Here is a 7,543-nt window from a genome sequence, read left to right as displayed (position 1 = left end):
TTTCTTCACAGGCTCTTTCCCTCAGTCCACATGCATATGCATATCTAGGGGCTTGATTTGGTTGGTTGGTTTTCTCTCTCTCTCTCTCTCTCTCTCTCTCTCTCTCTCTCTCTCTCTCTCTTCCTCCCTCCCTTCCTTCTAAACAATGAGCAATAAACAAGGAAATTTGTATCAATATAATACATTTATGTACAGACCATACATTAGTTTTCATGGACTGTCAAGATGGCTTAGCAGGTGTCTTAATTTAGATTTTATTGCTGTAAAGAGATTTCATGGTCAAGACAACTCTTAGGAAAGCAAATATTTAATTGAGGCTAGTGTACAGTTTTTGAGGTTTAGTTCATTATCATCGTGGTGGGAAGAACGACATCTTGCAGGAAGACTTGAACTGGAGGAGCTGAGAGTTCTACATCTTCATTGGAAGCAGCAGAAGGAGACTCTGATTCCACCCTGGGCAGAGCCTGAGCATAGGAGACCTCAAAGCCCACCTACACAATGACCCACTTCCTCCCTCAAGGCCACACCTGCTCCAATAAGGCCATACCTCTTAATAGTACCATTGCCTATGGGCAGACATTGAAACAGGAATCTGGTGGTAGGGGGACACATTCAGACCACCACAGCAGGTAAAGACACTTGCTACCAAGCCTACATTTAATCCCTGGGACCTACATGGTGGAAAGAAAAAAAAAAAAAAACCTGCAATTTGTTCTCTGACCATACATGTTTTCTGTGGCTTCTGTATGCCCACACATGTACACAGTAAATAATATTAAAAATTCAATGTTCATTAGTTTTCCACAGTAATGGTTATATCAGATTTTGTGCTTCAACCTTCACTGGAAACTTGTGAACTCTGCAGTTTTGCTGCCTCTTTAGTCCTCTGTAATATGGTGTGATTTCTCAGTCCTATGTTGTCTTTAGTAACACTGAGAATTTGGAATGGAAGGAAGGCTTGTTTCCTTGTTAAACCCTTACTTTTTATTTTCTGATGCCTTTGTCGTGACTTGATTCAGGGTGTGTGATCCAGACTTGCGACTTGAATGACAGGGCTTTGACAAGCACATCACACGAGGAGATCGTGTTGGTTTGCGTCATTTGTAATGGCAGTTAACTGGTCAGTGAAGACTGAGCGCAGCTCTCTCCCCAAAGCTATCTTTGTCTTCTTAGTAAGTGTATGGACAGGTACTTGGAAAGCATCTGCATCTCTGACCTTCACTAAACTTGAACTGACTAGCTTAGCATCCTTCAACTCTTGTTTAGACGAATTGTTAGTCTGGGATTTTAGCAGTGTAGGTTTGTAGTTGTGTTCTGTACTTAGCACTTGGCAGTTTAGAAAGACTATCTGGAGCTTGGACGAGGGATTCATCTAAGAGTTACGCATAAGCACTTAAGCTGCTTGAGCCGAGGCCTTCTGAAGTTTGCATGCAGTGGACTGAGGATGGCTGTGCTTTGTGGGGCGCGTTTCTGCATTTCTGTATTTGATGACGATTTTTCTTTACATTTGCATTCGTGCCGTTTTAAAAGTGATAGTTTTTTCTCTATCCTGGTTACCTCCCAAATTAATGAATCAGACTCTAAGATTTATTTAATCAAACTTATGGCACAAAAGCCGAGCAGTATTAATATACTTTAATCCTCTAATCTGGCTACCTCCCAGCCCAAATCCTCAAGATACTTGCATTTTAGTATCGATCTGCTCTGGACGTGTTCCCATGGTGTCTCCTGGACCCTCCTTGTGGTGAATCCTTCTTTCTCTTTCTTCCTGTCTCCTGGAGTCTAGCCCTGTTCTATATTCTGCTCAGCCATTGGCTGATGGGCTTTTATTGACAATTCAGAGAATAAATGGGGAGCAGTCTTTATAGGATGCCATGTCCAGATTGCAACAGATAATTGGGTTGGCATAGGGGATGGGGGTAATCAGCATTTAATAATACAAGGATAATCTTTACACAGTACATAGTAACATCATACCGACTCATCTGTTTGCTTGTTTACTGTGTGTGTGTGTGTGTGTGTGTGTGTGTGTGCGCGCGCGCGCGAGCGCGCCTGTGCCACACAGCATGCGTGTGGATGTCAGAGGACTTCCTGTGGGCCATCGATTCTCTCTTACCACATTGGTTCTGAGGGTTAAACTGGCCAGTGAGGCTTGGCAACAAGTGTCTTTACCTGCTAATCCATCTCATTGACACCATAATGATCATTTCTCAAAAATGTTTTTGTTTTCTTTTTATAAAATACATGTGATATCAAGTTCATTGTTTGATCATTTCAAATACTACTCACTGTTGTTAAGTACATTCACAGTGTGGGACCATCACTACGGATCATGTTCCAGAACTTTTGTCATCTCAGATGAAATGATGAAAGTTTATTTTAATAACTGAAAAATTAGCAAAGCAATCCGTCCCTCAGCCCCTGCACACATGCTCTACCCAAACACAGTTTCTACCTTGTGTTTGAATGTGTTTCTCTACTCTGCATACCTCAAGTAAATAGGATCAATCTGTTGTCCTTTGTGTCTGTTTTACTTTGCATTGGTGCTTGGTGTTTTTCCTGATACTGTGCTGGCTGTGAACTTGGCCCAGACTAGAGACATTTGGGAAAAAGGACCTTAGTTGAGAAAATGCCCCTACCAGTTTGGCATGTGGGAAAGCTTGTGGGGTATTGATTAATGATAGATATGGGTGGCCCATCCCATAGGAGGTGGTGCCACCTCTGGGTGAGTGGTTCTGGATGGTAAGAAAGGAGGCTAAGCAAGCCTTGAGAAGAGGAGCAAGCCAGTAAGCAGGCATCTGCTTCAGTTCCTGACTTCAGATTCCTACCCTGTGTGAGCTCTTGTCCTGATTTACCTCGGTTATGGACTATAAGGTCTAAGATGAAATAAACTCTCTCTTGCCCATGTTGCCTTTGGTGTTTTATCACAGCAATAGAAACCCTAAGACATAACAAATACATCCTAAAAACAGCTTGGTGTCACGGACCACATGAAGCTCAAGAAGAAGAAAGACCAAAGAGTGGATGCTTCAGTCCTACTTAGAAGGGGGGTACAATATAATCAGGGGAAGTAGAGGGTGGGAGGGGCTTGGGAGGAAGAGAGGAGGGGGAGGAGAAAAAGAGGGGCAGAATCAGGCATGGGAGGGAATGGAGGAGAAATACTGAGGGTCAGGAGATTGAACAGAGGTGTGTAGCAATGGGGGATGGAGAATTGGGAGTAGCAACCAGAAAATCCCAGATGCCAGGAAAGCAAGAGCTTCCCAGGACCCCACAGTGATGACATTAGCTGAAATACTCTACCAAAGGGAGGGAAAACTTGTTGAGACCATATCCAGAGGTTAGGCATGGCCCCCCAGTTGAGGGATGGGGACACCCACCCATCTCCAAAATTTTAACCCAGAATTGCTCCTGTCTAAAGGAAATACAGGGACAAAATGTGGAACAGAGACTGAAGGAAAGGCCACCCAGAGACTGCCCCACCTGGCAATCCATCCCACAAGCAGACACCAAACCCAGACACTATTGTGGATGCCAAGAAGTGCTTGCTGACAGGGGCCTGATATTATTGTCTCCTGAGAGGCTCTGCCAGATTCTGACCAATACATATGCAGTTGCTTGCAGCCAACCATCAGACTGAGCATAGGAACTCCAATGGAAGAGTTAGGGGAAGAACTGAAGGAGCTGAAGGGGCCTTATCTGTCACCAATGGGAGGGGAGGCCATTGGTCCTGTGAAGGCTTGATGCTCCAGTGTAGAGGAATGCTAGGGCCGTGAAGTGGGAGTGGGTGGGAGGGTGGGGGAATACCCTCATAGAAGCAGGGTAAGGGAGGATGGGGTGGGTTTGCAGAGGGAAAACCAGGAAAGGGGATAACATTTGAAGTGTTTTAACAAAGCCAATTAAAACAAAACAAAAAACCAGAAACAAAAACAACCCCCCCCCCAACCAACTTGGTAGTGTACAAATTTAATTTTCTTGGTAACAATGTTAAGGTAAGTACAGACCTCGCCTTATGATGGTTCATTCTCTTAAAGACTAGTCTCACTTAAATGCCAGCTAGAATTGTGACAGACTACCCTTAACTTTTGCCCGATCAATATCTCACTTAAAAGTTTTCACAACCCTCCTAGAGCAGCTCATGGAACTTAGGACAGAGCTATGACTAATTCCATTACAAAGGAAGCAATGCAGGAGACTGAGAATGGAAGAGTATGCTATGAGAATGGTGTTTCCGAGCCTGCAAGACCTCTCAGTGTACTACCCATCCAGTACACCCCTGTCTACACAAAGTCTGGATTCTCAAATGGATGATGGAGCGATTCACTAAATCATCAAGTCCTAAGTCATAGGTGATTGGAAGCTACTTAGAACCTTGTGTATCTGCTGAGGTTGGGGTAGATGAAAATGCTAATCCATAACTCTTACGATTGTCATTTTCATAACCAGCTGCCTTCCTGAAGTTCATTGTGTATCCTCTGCCATGAGTAGTCTCATTAACATGCAAGAGGCATTCCTTGCATGTTAGGAAATCCTTAGTGATTTCGAAGTTCTAAGATAGACATGGTGGCACCCACCTGTAATCACAGGACTTCAACCCAGAGGTTGAGGTGAACAAGAAGTGAGGAACAAGAAGTGAGGCTAACCTGGTTTACATTAGCTCCTGTTCCCCCAAATGAAAACATCACACACACACACACACACACACACACACACACACACACACACACAGTCCAAACAAACCCCCATACTAACAAAGATATATGTATATGTTTGTATGTATGTATAAATATATAGGTAAGTATATAAATGTATTTTTTCCCTGTAGCATGAGAATCTTTTCATTCTTGTTACGGTATGTTAAAATTTCGTTGTCTTCTTATGGCTAAAACCTCTATTGTATGTGTATCCCACATCTTATTCATCGGTTGGTGGACAATTGGATAGTTTTTGCAAGGTTGTGGGTGTAGGGGAAGAGGGGAGAGAGAGAGCCCGTGTCCGGCCAGAGTTCCTGTGCTCTGGGCAGGACGACATGGGAGGACTGCCAGACGCTTTCCACGCAGCCCTGGGTGAGCATCTAGCTGTGTGAAGCTACTGACCCCACACGGCGGGGTGTGGACAAGGGGCAGCCCCTGGTACCAGGTTCTCAGTCTCTGGCATTCCACACTGGATACGGCAGAGGAGCTGAGAACAGAATAGGGGACCCTGGGTGATGCCGGAAGAGGGCAGAGGGTGAGAGGTTCCCACGCAGGTGAGAGTCCTTAGTCCTGGCCTTGATGAACAGAGACAGTCTATGGTTTTAGAGCTTTATTATAGAAAAGCAGGGAGAAAGAAGATAAAAGAGAGAGAGATCGGCCATGGCCAAGAGGGGAGAAGGGGGAAGGGAATGAGAGAAAAGGAGCTAGAAAGTAAGAAAGCTTAAAGAGAGAGAGGTAAAGGCTTAGAGAGTAAGAGAGAGAAAGAGGGAGAGAGCAAGGTGAGGCCAAGCAGCCCCTCTTATAGTGGGATTGTTATCTTGCGGTTGCTAAGTAACTGGGAGGAGTCTAGCCTGAAGGTCAGAAGCTTGGGACATTATGTACTTGACTGCTAGCCACGAGCCTCTCCTGTTGGGGGCTGTGGGGACTGCAGGGGCTGTGGAGGTGGTAACTTCGACAGGAGCCAGGGGTCCAGGAGACATGAGGGAATGTCTTCTGTCCCATGTAGGTGAAAATTATCACCGGGTCCTACTGGGGTTCAAAACTCCAGCTCTCTGTGTATAGCCCATTGCCCCACAAGTTTTAGCCTTTCAGTGACTGAATAATATGTGTGAATATTGCCAGATGTGCCTCTGCCTTTAACTCTTTTAAATTACTACTGTTGTTCCTGGAACAATGGTGACAAGATGGGGTACAGTGAGTTAGCAGAAGATGGAGGATATAACTTGGTAGAGAGTTTGTTTAGCATGCACATGATGCATTCTACAGTTTGGGGAGAAAATGGTGTGGTTTGAATAAGAATGCCCCCCATAGGCACACATATTGAATAATTGGTCCTCATTTAGTGGAAGTGTTTGTGAAGGATTAGGAAGCATGTAATCTTGTGGAGGAGGTATGGTTCTGCACAAGGACCTTAAGATTTCAAAAGCCCACTCCAGTTCCAGTTAGCTGTCCACCCTGTGCTTGTGGATGAAGATGTGAACTCTCAGCCCCTCCAAAGCCATGCCATACCTGCCTACTGCCATGCTCCCCACACTGATGGTCGTGGACTTTAATCCCCTAGAGCTGTGAGTCGCAAATTAAATGCTTCACCTTTGTCATGGTGTTTTGTTAAAACAGTGGAAAGGCAACTAAGACAGAATTGAAGGGATAAAAAGGAAAATTGAATTGGGGAGATAGTTCAATCTATAAATTGCTTGCCACAAAAGCATGAGGACCAGAATTTGATCCCCAGGACCCAGGTACAAAAGTAGGGCATGGTGATATGTGCACATAATCTCAGCACTGAGGAGATGGAAGCATGTAGCTCCCCAAGTCTTATTATTCAATTAGCCTAGCTGAATCAATGAATTTCAGACTAGTGTGAGACCCAGTCTCAGGAAGCAAGGTTTGTGACGTGTCACACCTCCAGTTGTCTTTTGATGTCCTCATGTAAACATACACAGACATGCAGACACACATGCACACACAGAGACAGTATTTTTTAGACCAGAACAGTTAGAAAAGATTTAATAACGAAAATACCTTGCAGGGAAGATGGTGGCTCAATAGGTGAATTCTCAGAGGGAATGAAAGTCCTGCCAGTTAAAGGAAGTTACTTGGTTTTGAGTGCTGTTCCTGTGGGGTCCATGTCTAGACATATAAAGAGGACATCTATCTTTATGTATATATGTATGTATGTATGTACATATGTATGTGTATATGTATATATGTGCGTGTACATACATATCTAAATATATAGAAATTTAGTCTATCATTGGCCAAGAGACCACCCCTCAGGAAGGTGAGTTTGTGCCATGCCAGAGATCGGAAGAATAATTAGTCCTTTAATGAGTCAATGCACTTTTCCTTCCCAGAAGTCCCCTAAGGCAATGACTAAAGTTCTGTCTCCTGACTTGGGAGTAACATTTTCTTTTCTGTTCCATTTTAGGTGCTAGTCTAATATGATTTTTCTTTCTCTCCGCCCCCCCCCCCCATACTTTGATCTTCCTTAAAGCTCCTCTCCCTGCCATGAGGCTGGTTGAGGCTTAACTCAAACCGCGTGGCTTTCTCACTTCCTCTCCATCCTCCACACAGTTGCTGAGATTTACAAGTACATGTTGTGGAGTTTTTATTTTAAACTCTAAAATAATTGTCCTTGAATTTCTATTTGAGTTCTTTCTATAATTATTTTATTAATGAGATGAAGAACCCCACGAAGGAATCTCCCTCCAATCCCTCTTGTCATTTGTATCTCATTCTCCTGAGTGTGGGCTTTTGTCCACTTTACTCTTGAACAATCCTCATGATCATGATCATTCTCATGATCATGGTGTGTGTGTGTGTGTGTGTGTGTGTGTGTGTGTGTGTGTGTG

Source organism: Mus pahari, chromosome 22, assembly GCF_900095145.1.
Source record: "Mus pahari chromosome 22, PAHARI_EIJ_v1.1, whole genome shotgun sequence".
Lineage (NCBI taxonomy): Eukaryota > Metazoa > Chordata > Mammalia > Rodentia > Muridae > Mus > Mus pahari.
Note: the sequence above shows the minus strand (reverse complement) of the source record.